Source organism: Belonocnema kinseyi, chromosome 5 (genome assembly GCF_010883055.1).
Source record: "Belonocnema kinseyi isolate 2016_QV_RU_SX_M_011 chromosome 5, B_treatae_v1, whole genome shotgun sequence".
Classification (NCBI taxonomy): domain Eukaryota; kingdom Metazoa; phylum Arthropoda; class Insecta; order Hymenoptera; family Cynipidae; genus Belonocnema; species Belonocnema kinseyi.
Genome location: NC_046661.1, coordinates 77,101,956 through 77,115,903, shown reverse-complemented (window position 1 = coordinate 77,115,903; position 13,948 = coordinate 77,101,956). Strand labels below are relative to the sequence as shown.

The 13,948-nt window shown below is 30.4% G+C and overlaps 1 long non-coding RNA gene across 1 annotated transcript in view; it reads right to left on the bottom strand.

Moving 5' to 3' along the window:
• Positions 1–4,918: 4,918 nt before the first annotated feature.
• LOC117172671 overlaps positions 4,919–13,948 on the bottom strand; it is a 35,558-nt gene continuing 26,528 nt past the window's right edge. The window contains exon 3 of the long non-coding RNA XR_004467042.1: positions 4,919–5,014. This is a non-coding gene — a long non-coding RNA (uncharacterized LOC117172671). The remainder of the gene's footprint in view (positions 5,015–13,948) is intronic.

Here is a 13,948-nt window from a genome sequence, read left to right as displayed (position 1 = left end):
ATGCAATTAAAACTTGTTTCTTTTTCTATTCAGAAATATACAGCTATAGCGCAAAAAGAGCTGAAAATAAGGGATGTAGGGAAAATAGGGTAATTTTTACACAAAAATAAAATTAAAAAATCTGCCCACTTCGCGGGCACGTTTGCTTCGCGCGCTGTGCGCGCGGCTCGCTTCGCTTGTAAGTTTGAGCGCGCCTAGGGCGCGCGACTTTTGGTTCTCGCGCTTCGCGCTCGAAGGTGTATTTGTCTCGCCCTTTGCGCTCGGTCTTTGTATTTGCCCAACATTTGTGCACAGACTTATTAAGGTTAACGAACCAAACATCGACAACTGTAATTTGGTGATTGTGAATTATTCTTTGTTAAAGCTTCTTCGGCTTTAACGAATACATTCTCATCACGTATCTCGTGCTTCGCACTCGATTTTGTCCAAAATTTTAACTTTTCTATATTATTTTTAACACTTCTGTATCAAACTTATAATACATTTGTTCAGATTATTTATCAATAGAAAGTTTTCACATAAAACTAATGCCTTCTCATTATGATGAGATATTTTAACAAAATTCAAAGAGTTGTTATGATAATCGTGTAGGTCTTTAAAAACTAATATTTACCTTTTGTTGACTTTTTTTCATGTGGTGCGTTGAATGACATAGAATAGTCATTTTCTTTTTTACTATTATTATTATTTTAAAGTTTGGAAACGCTATAACTCTGGTAATTTTGTTGTTATCAAAAAAAGTCATCAAGATAAATTGTTCATATTTTTGTGCACTATAAACAGCACTATATGAAAATTTCAAATCTTAAAAAAGTGGTCTTAAAAATCTTGAAAATGCTCCAAATTATTGCATTTTTATTAAAAATAGCTGGCGAACGAAATTGTCCTTTCTTTTCATATCCTTATAAAGTGTGTCAAAGGGAAATTCAATAAAATAATTACTTTAAATGTTACTGTGTTTACAGACTACAACGACAACGACGATAATGACCAGGCCGACAGACAGACGTCATCGTAATACCGGTTTCTTTGGGAATTAGGGATTCTCGAAAAGTTAAAATTTCAAGAAATCCGCGATAGTCAATTTTCCCATGAAACAATACCTTCTTATTATGATGAGAATGTAATAATTCAGTATTTTTTGTGCGATTAAAAGATGAATTTTCGATTTTTTTAAAATTATAAAACCTGTTATGATGACCTAAGTTTTTCAAAAAGTAACGTTTTCCTTTTCTTACCTTTTTTATATCGTGCGTTGATTGTTTTAGAATTTTCATTTTCATTTTGTATTTTGAAAAAGCCATAACCTTGATAATTTTCTTGTTATCAAAAAAATCCATCAAGATAAATTGTTAACATTTTCGTGTGCTATAAATAGCGGCACGTGGAATTTTAAAATCTTTGGCCCCTAAACCTATGTGCCAAAGCCCAATTCGATTCAATTATTCTGTCCAAAGACATCCAGTATACATACGACAACGACAGACAGATACCAACCTGAAAACTTTTTGTTCCTTCTGAGGAAATCTCAAAACGTCGATATTTGATGGAATCCGCGAAAATTATTTTTCGTATGAAACCAATACCTTCTCATTATAGTGTGAATGTAAAAAGCTCGTGCCGAGTACCGTCTTCCACACATTTAGTTTGTTTATTTTTTCGCAACTTGTGTCAAAAAGTGATTCATTTTGAATTTGTAGTTTTTTCCAGTGCGTGTAATTTGAACTTTTCATTTTTTTCGTATCTTGCATAGTTTAACCAAAAAATGGAATTTGTGGATTTTTAATTTTTTTTGTGGGGTCAAATTTGGAATTTTCAACTTTTTGACCAAATTAAAAAAGTTGTTATGATAATCCTATAGGGCCTTCAAAAAGCAAAGTTTTTCTTCTTTTGACTTTTTTTCATATCATGTGTTATTCGACTTAAAATGTTCATTTTAGTTTGTTTTTTTTTGGATTTTGAAAATGCCCTAACTCTGATGATTTTTAATTTATAGAGAAAAGCCACAGAGATAAATTGTTTGAGTTTCTGAGTGCTATGAACAATCGTACATAGAATTTTTAAATCTTGAAAAAATGTGGTTTCAAAAATTTTTGGTTCGATCGAATTTGGAATTTTCAACTTTTCGACCAACTTAAAAAAATTGTTATCATGATCTTCTAGGGATTTCGAAAATCAACGTTTTTCTCCTCTTGACTTTTTTCGTATTATACGTAGTTTGGCTTAAAATATTCATTTTAATTTGTTTTTTTTTGTTTATGAAAATGCTCTAACTCTGGCAATTTTTGATTTTTTTAAAAAAGTCATTAGGATCTAATACCTTCTCTGATGAGAATGTAAAAATTAAAATTATTACTATTGTAATCAAAATGGTCTTCTTGTATCGTTTTTTTGCATTAAGAGATATTTTTGTCCTATTATTGTTATTTCAAATGCAAACAATAATTTTTAGAAAATACATTGAACATGCAAACCAAATTTGCTGATCAAAATATTTCATTCTTGTATTTTTAATCATTCGAATTTGAAAATTTTCTAGAAATGGGAAATTCGCAGTAATACATATTTTATAAATCGGAAATATTCTTTCGAAATATTATTAGTCAGGAATTTTTGAATTCAGTTATATTAAAAATTGTCAAAAATGTAATCGTTCGGATTTTTTCAAATTTACTAATGTTATAAATTATTCAATAATTTTTTAAGTCGGGAGTTTTAAATTGCGGAAATTTTCTATTTCGAGATATTTCTTTTTCGGGAAAGGAACATGCTTAAAAATTCATAATAAATAAAATTTTAATATAACCATTTCCATTAATATTGTTATTCACATATTGTTAAATAACTGCCATACAAAATTCTGCTTCGCTCACGGATTTAGTGCTAATTTACAGTTGATTTAGGCTGGCAAAAAAAAATTGGTAGTAATACATAAATTCTAAACGAATTATTTTAATTTTTGCACAAAACAAGTGATTTTTCAACAAAAAAGAACAAATTTCTATTAAAAAATATCAAATTTCCACATTAAATGGAATAGTAGTATTTTCAGTTGAGAAAATTAATTTTCTCTGAAAGAAATTAATTTTCAATAAAAAAAGAAAAATCCTCAATCAAGAAGATTAATTTTCTACCAAAAAATACCAATTTTCAACAAAATGCACGAATTTTCAACCGAAAAATATTAATTTTCAACCAAAAAAATGATTTCCACAAAATAGTTTAACTTTTGAAAGAAGAGGTTTTCAACTAAATGGATGAATCTTCAACCAAAAAAAGGAATTATCGACGAAAGAGTTGAACTTTCAACCTAGAAAGATATTTCAGTCGATAAGAAACCAAAAGTTAAACAGAATTGTTGAGTTTTCAACCTGGAACGGCTAACTTACAACAAAGTAGTTGAATTTTTAATTTTAAAAAAGAAATTTTCAACAAAATAATTCAATCTTAAACCAAAGAAATAAATTTTCTACAAAAGAAAAAAGAACAATTTTCATTTTCATACATTAATACACAAAAAAATAAATTCCAATGAAAGAAAAAAAAATTCCCAACATTAACAGCTAATGAGATTACTTTTCTAAAGAATAAAATATATTTTCAATGAAATAATTCAATTTCCAACCAAAAAGATGAATTTTCAACTCAGGCGACTAAATTCCTATCTTGATCAAATTTCAAAAACAAAAAATGGAATAGTTCAATTTTCATTTACAAATTTAATTTTAATCAATTAAGCTAATATTCAACTGTAGAAATGAATTTTCATCCAAAAATATCAATATTCAACCAGGAAGATTAACTTTCTACCAATAAGATTAATTTTTTATAAAATACATAAATTTTTAACCATGCAAATAAGTTTTCAATCAAAATCTGAATTACTCGCCGATAAGATTAATATTCTACCACAAAGGACGGATTTTTAACTAAACAGTTTAGTTTTCAACTAAACAATATACATTTTCAACAAAAAAGCGGTTTCAACTAAAATAATGAATCGTTAACGAAAAAATGAATTTTTAACAATTAGTTTCAGTTTCAAATAAGTAGTTGAGATTTCACGACCCTCAAGTTTGTCCTAGATATGCTCTCTAAATTTGAATTCGTAGCAATTTTACTAATTCATTAAGTACACTTCATTTTAATTGATGAATCAGTTATTTTCAGAAGTTTACTAATTTTAACAGTAAAAAAAACCGTAAATGAAGTTAATCAGTTATATCGTAACTGTAGTGAATGAATTGTAGACTTAGAATAAATTGAGAGAGGAAAAATTTCTAATTAGGATTTTATTTATCCTCCAATATTATTTGTAATATTGAGGTTTAAACAAAAGTTTAATTATAAATTTTTCCTCAGAATATTTTTCACTTCAACCATCAGCTAACTTCACTTCGTTAAAAGCTGAGGGGAAAACAATGGATCAAATGCATCGTACAAAACTTTATTTCTGTAATATCGTTGTAATTTATAATAGTTATAATAATTTTATCATTTAATTAAATAGAAATTAAAAAATATAAACTATTTTTCAAATACACTTATATAGAAAAATTTATATTTTATGAAGATATTAGCAAAATAGAGCAAGATTGAAGTAAATCCCATGCACTTGGTCCCTTGTTTTACCCTCAGCTATCTATAAAGTGAAGTTAGCCTCTTGATTTGAAGTGAAAATACCTAACTGGCAGCAGACGACGGAAACTAGAGAATAGAAAAATGACAAATTTTGAGAAATTCAGCTTCAAAGAATTGTGCGAGAAATTGCTATAATTAGGCATCGTCGATGATGAAGTCATCGAAAAATTGAAAGGTATTAATTTTTAATTGAATATTCATGCACAAAAACATTTAGCATTTTAAAAGTTTATCACCCCTTAAAGGACCGTAAGGGTATATGCGATGACGGATTTTCCTGTTTTTTTCTGTATGCCTACCTGAATGTTGTAGCCACGCTAACTTTACAAGGATTTCTTCAATCGTGTGAGCCATCGATGCACTATTCAAAGGTCTGCAAATGAAGGTTATGTTCATTAACCAGATATATGTTCAACCAATATAAAAAATTTTTAAGCATTTTAAGAATTTAAAAATATTTTTTTTCAAATTTCAGAAATGCTTGTCAACGTTTCTTATACATGGGTGGAAGACTTGCAACATATGTACTTTTATATCATTTTTAAAAATATTTGTCTGACAGATTAGGAAATTTTATTAAAAGTCTTCACTGTATGTCAAATATATTTAGAAACTGAGTGAAATTTTTCAATTATATAAAAATGTAAAAAATTACATTTTTTTAAATTTAAAACAAAAAGTTTTACGCGTTTTAGATATTTTTGTCAAAGTTCTTGGTGCACGGCAAAAAGTCTTGCAAATTATCCCAATGACATTTAAAATTTGTTTTGTTAGATTAAGAAATATCAATATAAAATTTTACTAGATATAAAATATATTTTCTTGAAATTTTTTTAATTAGACTAAAGTTCAAAAAGTTAGATAATTGTCAAAAACATGGCATTTTTGTTTTTAAGAGATCCGTAAGCTTAAAGCGTTATTTTTAGTGTATTTAAATCCGGTTTACAAATTATATTGATGAAATTTTTCAATTGGACACAAATTGAAAATGTTCTAGATTAATAAGTTCGCTTAGTTATTAAGATCACTGTAATATGTATTAACCGGAAATATGTGCATTATTTAAATAATATTTTATATATAAGTAATATTGTTTGATTCAGAATGACTTGAGTTTTCAAATGTTTATTTCAATAAATGAATAAGCAATTATTCGATTATTATTTGATTATTCATTTCATTATTTACACGTCCTAAGTAATTTCAAATTTTAAACAATTTCATATTTCAAAATAGCGCCGAAATATATTTAGAACGTAACCTTTTCAAATGAACTGATTTCTACAATACTATTATATCTGATCAATCAGTTTTATTAGTGCAGGTACATATAACTGATTCAATTAGTAATTTTCGTTTTACTAATCCAATCAATACAATTCTATTAATTGTCAGTGACCCAATTCTAGCTACAGAGATCAGTCGAATTTAACTGAAAATCAGTTATATTTTACTAATTCAAATTTAGAGAGTGGATTTGAAACTTTTGTAATTAATTATAAACAAAATAAGCACCCGATAAAAAACGAAAAACACTTTTGGATTCGTCTTCGAATTGTCTAGGTGTGCCTTTGTTGTTTCTTAACCATTTTTTAAAACATTTAAGTAATTTGTTAATAATTTCAAACTTTGCAACGAGGGGCCATTCCCTCTCGAATTATCTGCTATGTGCTTTCAGTGTGGATCTTTTGAAAAAGATTCGATCTTTTGAAATGACCAAAATTCAAGTGAAATCAGTAGAAATGTCTTGAACTATTCCGAAATCGTGAGCGAGTCAGTATGAGTTAACAAGAGACTGTCACCAATCACGAGCAGTCAAGCGAGCAATCAAAAGAGCAGTCAATCAATGTAGTAGTTGCATTCAGCTTGCGACCCTTTTCTTCGTCGCGCCGCACGGCCGTCTACAGTTTATGTGCGCACTAGGGTGGTCCAAAAATGCATGGCAAAATTTCTTTGCATGCTAGAGGGCAACGACCCCCCCCCCCCCCCCCCATTATGTTAAAAATCCGAAGAAAGAAATTCCCTAATTTTTATTTTTGTAAATTTTTTTGATTTTAACAGGTGCCGGTTTTGACTTGAAGTTTCCCATATAAAATCAGGGTGGCCACATGTCAGGAAAGTCAGGGAAGTCAGGGCAATGTCAGAGAAATGAAGCAGTTGTCAGGGAAAATAGAAATTTATATGTTTTTATAATATTTTGGAAGCACTTCCTAATATCAATATTAATATTTTTTCAATGTGCATTCTTTAAAAATATAATTCGATTCTTAGTTTTTTATTTGTAGTTATTTCTTTATTTACAGTTTGCATACATATCCTTTAGTTAATTAATTAGGTCAGAAAATTCAGCGGCTCTACAATGGGCTATGAATCGCTTTTGTGAAATCAAACCTTATTTTAAAAAATTATCCCCTGTAATGAAAAAAAATTATTAAAAATGACTATGCTAGATTTTGTTCCTATTTTTTTGCTTTTCAATGCGATATAAAAACTTTTGTAAAATCAAAACTTATTTTAAAAAGCAACCCCCTGCGCTGCAATAACGTATTTAAAATAATCTGCCGGTGACGCGGACACACCTTCATCACGCGCTGTGCGCGCGGCTCGCTTCACTCGCAAGTTTGAGCGCGCCCAGAGCTCGCGACTGTTGATTCTCGCGTTTCGCGCTTGATTATGTAATTATCTCGCGCTCGTTCTTTATATTTTTGCACATTCTTGCGCAAAAATTTTAAAATTAAGACTCAAAAAATCCACCACTGTAATTTTGTGATTGTGACTTCTCTTTCGTTAAAAAAGCTTAGCTCGAGAGTTTGAGCGCACCTACGGCTCGCGGCTGAGGGCAATCGCACTCTGCGCTTAGTCTTTGCATTTCTTCCGCATTCGGGCACAGACCTTTTAAAATCAAAGGTGAACGGACCGACACCTGTAATTTTGTGATTTTGAACTCTCTTTTGTTAAAGCTCTTTTGGCTTTAACGAACACATTTTCACCACGTATCTCGTGCTTCGCACACGATTTTGTCCAACCTGGCAACTTTTCTACATTATACACTACACTTTTATATCAATTATAATACATTTTTTATGTAACTCTGCCAGGGATTACTTATTAAAAAATTGCAAAACAAAAAGCAGATTGTATTTATCATGATAATTTTTGTATTTGTTTCTTATTTTGCTTTAAATTGTATTCTAAGCTGCTCTGAAACATGTGTCATTTCAATAAATGTATATCATTACAATTCGTAATACGCATAAAAATTGAATCATATTAATTCTTATTTCCTTGTTTTTATAATTTTTTTATTTTCAATGTTGTTTTTTACGATTAAATAAAATATACTGCGCATCTGCATAGGGTCTAATACAGAAACCTATTTAGGTCCTATATAGGAGCCTATGTCCTCTTTCGTGTTTTTTGTGCTTTTTCCAAAAAGTTAATTATTTAATTTTTAATCTTATGTTTTACGATTAAAAGAAAATCTACTTGTGCTATTAAAAAATAATTAATAATAAATTTATAGATCTTTTTAGGCGAACAACTTTTATCTGGTAATTTGAGTTCATACCTTGTGTCGTTTTTTTCAAACAAATTTAATATTTTTATTTAGAATGTTATTTTTTACGACTAAAGCAAAAACTAACTGTCCTATCAAAAATTATAGCTCTTTTTTGGATAAACAAGTTTTATCTCATTTCTTTCCGTAGCTTATATCGAAAAGTGATTCATTCTTAATTTGTAGTTCTTTCCAGGGCGCGCAATTTGTGCTGTTTCAATTTTTTCGTGTCTTGCATAGTTTGACCAAAAAATGGAATTTTTTGATTTTTCATTACTTTTGGTACGATCAAATTTGGAGTGTTCAACTTCTCGACTAAATTTAAAAAGTTGGTATCATAGTCCTCTAGGGCTTTCAAAAAGCAAAGTTTTTCTTCTCTTGACTTTTTTTCATATCATACGTTTTTTGGCTTAAAATGTTCATTTTAGTTTCTTTTTTTTTGGATTTTGAAAATGCTCTAACTCTGATAATTTTCTTTTTATAGAAAAAAGTCATTGGGATAAATTGTTTGAGTTTCTGAGTGCTATGAACAACCGTACATAGAATTTTCAAATCTGGAAAAATGTGGTTTCAAACATTTTTGGTACGATCAAATTTGGAATTTTCAACCTTTCGACAAAATTAAAAAAGTTGTTATCATAATCTTGTAGGGGTTTCTAGAACAAAACTGTTTCTTTTTTTGACTTTTTTTCATATGATGCGTTTTTGGCTTAAAATGTTCATTTTAGTTTGTTTTTTTGGATTTTGAAAATGCTCTAAGTGTGATAATTTTCTTTTTATAGAAAAAAAGTCATTAGGATAAATTGTTTGAGTTTCTGAGTACTATGAACAACAGTATATAGAATTTTCAAATCTGGAAAAATGTGGTTTCAAAAATTTTTGGTACGATCAAATTTGGAATTTTCAACTTTTTGACCAAATTGAAAAAGTTTTTATCATAATCTTGTAGGGCTTTCAAAAAGCAACGTTTTTCTTCTTCAGACATTTTTTTGTATCATGCGTTGTTTGAATTAAATTGTTCATTTTAGTTTGTTTTTCTGGATTTTTAAAATGCTATAACTCTAGTCATTTTTGATTTTTCAAAAAAAGTCATTAGGATAAATTGTTAAATTTTTTTAATTCTATGAATAACCGTACAGAGAATTTTTGAATTTTTAAAAAAGTGGTCTCAAAAATATTCAAAATGTGCCAACTTTTTGAATTTTCATCCAAAATGGTCAGCTAAAGAACTTGACCTTTAGTTTAGGACACTAAACGAGTGTACCAAAGGGCAATCTAATAGAATAATTGTTTCAAAAGTCATCGTGTTTACAGATAGACAGACATACATCATACAGACATACAGCCATACAAACCATTCGTAAATACCTGTTCTTCGGATTCAGGGGGTCTCAAAACGTAGACATTTGACAAAAACTGGGAGGGGGGTCAAATTTTACACAAATCTAATACCTTCTCTGATTAGAATGTAAAAAGGAAGCTATCTAAATGGAAAATACTTATAAAATATTACCATGGTATTTTTAAAGCATAACTAAGAAGCAAATTATGACTGATGTATACTGATTCCAAAAATTGTATACATTAACTATTGGGATTGTTGCGCTCTTAATTGTTGTGCTCTTTCTTTATTTTCCAATGTCATATAAATAGAGTTTGTAAAATCAACCCTTCTATATAAAAGAAACACACTGTAATCAGAATACGTATTAGAAAAAGTCGATATATACATAGATGGAATTGACTTATAAAATAGTAATATGGTAATTTTTAGCATAATTATTTCTCATCAAAATTATTTTCCAGTTTATGTGTGTGGATTCAAAAAATATAATTTACCTTTTTCGATGCACCTTCTAATGCTTTTAAACAACTTGCAGCACAACAATTATTAACGAGTAAAATCCATTTTTATATAAAGAATAATCTGAATGTCCAGAAAAGTTGAAAAATTTTTGAGAGCAGAATCTTTCTAAAATAATTTTTTCAAATAGTTATCAAAACTATTTTTAAAGATAAGTTGAAATTGTTTTAAAATCCTAAACAGAACTTTCGTGAATAGGGATGCTGAGGATCTACATGTATGTTGTAAAATACATTTGGCTTTTATCTGTGTTTTATCTTTGATCTTTTATCTATGAGAACCATTTTCCCAAATCACATTCGAAAAAAAATGCATCCCGTTCTGTACAAAGTTGTCATATATTACCAATAAAATTAAGATTAGCTTCACGATAAGGGCAGTTTTTGGTGTTAATAAAACTTGATAATTTATAGCATTTAGTCGATAAAAAAATCGAGTGAACGATCTACCTGGATAACGTTGAACTTGTATGGGTTTCCCTAATGTAGTTTTCCAGAAATGTACATAGTCTACCACTAAACAAATTCAGATGAATTTTGCGATAAGGGTAGTTTTGTGAGGATACAAAAATTTGATTCCTTACAATATCGACCCACCGGAAAAATAAAACAACCGAATTAACTTTATAAAATCGAATTTTCACAAGTTCGAATTTTGAATATTTATTAGCAGAAACACCACGACCCTCTATTTGAAGGAGATAATAAATTGGTGACTTGCTATTGCGTGACAATGATGTATTTTGCAACATAAATATAGATCCCCAGTATCCCTAGTCACACGGCTGGTTTTTAGGGGTTTAAAATTACTTCAACTTATCTTTAAACATAGTTTTAATCACTATTTGAAAAAATTACTTTGGAAAAAGTCTGCTCTCCAAAAATTTCAATCATTCTGAAAATTTAGATTGATCTTTATATGAACATGAATTTTTTTCGTTAAGAATTTGTTGTGCTGGAAGTTGTTTAAAGGCATTAAAAGATGCATCGAAAAAGGACAATTATATTTTTTTAATATATACACATAGACTGAAAAATAATTTGGTAAAAAATGTTCCTTTTTTAGCGTATAAATTATGAGGGTTATTTTTGTAAAGATTAGGGGTAAGAAATAATTATGCTTGATTGGTAGATATTTACTTTTTTCAATACCTATTTTCATTACAGGGTGTTGCTTTTTTATAGAATGTTTAATTTTACAGAAGCGTTTGATATGTCATTGGAAAATAAAGAAAGAGCACAAAAATCCTAACCGTTAATGTGTGTAGGAATTCAATCAGGGATACGGCCGGGTCCCAGCCCGATGGCCTCGCTTCAGGCCCGGCGCTGGTCGGGGGATCCGGCTAAAAACGTCACGGTAAACTGGTCGGGTCCCGGCTTCAATACCGGCCGGGATCCGGTCGGGTAATCCGGCCAAAAATCGGTTAAGAAATGTTGCTTCAGGCGAGAAATTGGTAACTTGTTTTGTCTTTTAAGGCTCATCGCACAGATTATGGTGAACTTAAAATGTCAAATGAAGTGAACCAATTCTGGCAAGAAAATTGGAGTAGAATTCTATTCCCTGATGATAGAATCTAATAGCAATTTGGAAGCCACGTGGTGATTTAAGGTTAGGAAGGAAGAAAGTAAAAACTGTATACACAAGACTATATTTCAATTAAAAATAATTATTATTCGCGCACTAAGTGGGACGACGAGTCGTGACGGGACATGAGTGCAAGGAGTATCCTCGTTCGAGGTGTGAAATTAAAAATTACTGAGTGTCTATGCAGACGACAGACACAGCAGGCGCTATATATGGCGGTAAATTTGAAATTGTACAGGCTAAACATTGTCTCAATATAGAGAAGTTTATAAAAATTATATCATTCCTGTTGTTGCACATAGCAGAATCGATAACAGTTTAATTTAAAATAGTAAATTATTCGAAAAAATTTAACGTTTTTCTTAAAGAATTTAAAAAAGCTCATTTTTGTTTCACTGATCTAATAAATCTTTAAATTATAATTTTCAAATAATAATTCATCTAGCATCCATAATTACGTCTTTGATAATATCACGGCTCTTAAAAAATGTATAATTTGTACAAAAACATTAAGCTGACCAGTGCTTAGCCGGCTCTCGACCATGGGATATAACCAGGGTTGGCCCGGCCAGTAACCGACCAGCCTCGGAATACGTGATTCGAGAAAAATGTAGCCCGACCGGCTCCCGCCCGGTTCCTGTCCATGAAACCCAGCCAGGGTTAGCTCGGCCGGGATCCGACCGGAAACCTTATTGTATTAGGGTCAACCAGGGAAATTTCTGCACGGGATCCAGATAGTTTCTTTTTTTTAATACGTTTTTGCAGCACTGAGGGTTGCTTTAAAAAAAAAGAATTTCTTTAAAAAAAGTGTTTCATATCACATTGGAAAGGGTTCATTTTATACAAGCGATTCATAGCGCATTGTAAAGCAAAAAATAGCAAAACAATGAATCTAGTCATTTTTTAAATTTCATGATTTTTGTAGAGGGTGCCGCTGAGTTGACGGTAAGCTAGTGTCACCCTGTTTTCTTAGAAACTAATAGTCATTATAATGTAATTATATGATATTTTGTTTTTCGTTAGTGGGGCCGCTGAGTTGTCTGACCTTAATTTATCTATACTGCCATGTAAAGCACATTTTTCTGGCTTGTTTCATTATTTTTCTTGCTACATTATTGAAACCTTATTCGCTTTTTTAATAATTTTCTGTCAGGGAAATTCGTCTAAATGTCAGGTAAAAGTCAGGGAACTGTCAGGGAAATTGAAATATTGAATCTTGTGGCCACCCTGAAAATACATGGGGAAAAATCGCTTTTTTGAGTTTTTAGAATAATTTTTTAGGGTTTGAAAAAATGTGACGAGAAAGTATGGAAGCCTGTAGAGAATTATCCAACGAAGAATTCCATCTATCAGACATATGAGTTTGACACTCCTAATACACTCCCACGAGCAGTGGCGTAGCCAAGGGAGGAGTTTTGGGTGTTATAATCCCCCCCCCCCCCCCCCCCCCCTTGACGATGCATGATGCATATCTACTTCCTTTTTGCATACCGTTTCAGTCATCCTTTAATCCGATATACCTTCCTAAGATACTTCCCCGCCCACACTCACAGGTAATAAGGTGTCTTCCTGATAGAAAATTTCCAAAACGCGAATAAAACTATTCGTTTCTGAAACACAAAATGTGAACCATAATAATGTAAACTTTTACCTAAAAATATTTCCATAGAAACTCTTCACATAACGAAGCCACAATAAAAACTAGCATTTCGAATCTATTTTCCTAAACGCCAAAACCAAAATATATCGCACATTATGGACGAGCATAAATGGCAGGTAATCTAAGGTACTCATTGTAAAATAAAATTAGTGGCCACTTTCGCAAATGAGTTTCTCAGCAAATAGTTTAATTCAATATATTTGAAAGGAAAGCAGAAAAGTGTTCTGTTTGCTTGAAAGTAGACACTTTTAAACTGATAGTAATAGGGAATGTGTCAAAAAGGTTCAGCAGAGTGAACACCAGAAAAACATACGAACATGTCAATACTCAATATTTAAAAATGAAAATAATCTTGGTTTGTATTTGTACAAAATACAATCTCATGCAAGCGAACTGCTGGCACTTCCATGTGGATTTCATGATCCATGTGTATCTATCAAATTTCTTTGGAGAAAAAAATTTTTACACTGAACAAGCCGAATATTAAATACAGTTAATATTGCTGCATTATTTATTATCTAATTAAAAACACTGGAATATAAAATAATATTATCAGAGAGAAATAGAGAGTCACAATGCATTAGAAATATCAGTTTATAGAAACATGGCGCCCCCTACTCGCCCGTATACCCGTGATGGTCAT